We start from the raw sequence: 819 nt of genomic DNA on the forward strand, positions 1-819 counted from the left end.
GTTCCCAACTGACTAAGGATGTCTGTCTGGGGCTTAGGCGATGGGGGACACGTGCTAAGTGTGAGCACTTGACATCCCTCTTGAGGGACTCTCAAGAGTCTTCTCCAACATTCTGGTTTTACCAGTGGTCCTCAATCCTGTTTGCCCCATAGAGTCACTTGAGGATTAAGATATTAGTGTCTGAAGCTCACTCCAAATCAGTTGAATCTGAATTTCTGAGGAATAGGGACTGTGATCTGGTAATTATGAAAAAATTGACTGTGTTTGAATGCGTAGACACAATTAACAAACAGCATTGACTGGTACAATCCATTAGGCAGGTTTCAAATTTATCTGCCTTGATCCTGACTTGAATTCCTCAAGTTGTACTTTCACTACAATATTTGATTGGTTCTTAGTAGCAGTGACTACTTCTGACAGTACTCTAGATCTCTTATTCTCTTGCATCAGTCTTAGATTTTCTGCCACACACACACACACACACACACACACACACACACACAAAATCTCAATGGCTAGTCTTTGTGGAAGATAATCTAAATAGTTAAACCAACTCAAACCTCACTGCAGGTGTGGTTAGACCATTTTCATTGAAGACGAACCCTAGGGGTCCTTTTACTGAAGGAAACTAATCTAGTGGGCCAAGAGGTAATATTTTGCCTCAAATTCTCGGACTCCTCACTGGTAAAATGGGTGAAGAAAATGAGAAGTATTTAATAAGTGCCTAATAAATATTTGCTGATTAAATGAATTAGTGGAGCACAAAATGAGAATATTTGTTAAAAATCTTGAAAAAAAGGAGAAAGATATCACCACCTA

The sequence above is a fragment of the Oryx dammah genome, unplaced genomic scaffold (assembly GCF_014754425.2).
Source record: "Oryx dammah isolate SB20612 unplaced genomic scaffold, SCBI_Odam_1.1 HiC_scaffold_3, whole genome shotgun sequence".
NCBI classification, from domain to species: domain Eukaryota; kingdom Metazoa; phylum Chordata; class Mammalia; order Artiodactyla; family Bovidae; genus Oryx; species Oryx dammah.